Below are 229 nucleotides of genomic sequence, written 5' to 3' on the forward strand. Positions count from 1 at the left end.
AATAAAACAAGAGGAAGAGAAATAAGATAGAATGGTGTGCCCGAGTGTACCCTCAAGCAAGAGAACTCTAACCTATAGAGTTCAAACGCATCTTTCCGATGCACACCTTAACTAAGAAAATAAAATAGTTTCAGAAGCTTATAATTGAAGTTTTACTGGTTTAGGCTACACTTTCAAATAGGTATATTTGTTGAAATAGTTGTAATCTTTGATGTATAAATTACACTGA

Source organism: Palaemon carinicauda, chromosome 41 (assembly GCF_036898095.1).
Source record: "Palaemon carinicauda isolate YSFRI2023 chromosome 41, ASM3689809v2, whole genome shotgun sequence".
Classification (NCBI taxonomy): domain Eukaryota; kingdom Metazoa; phylum Arthropoda; class Malacostraca; order Decapoda; family Palaemonidae; genus Palaemon; species Palaemon carinicauda.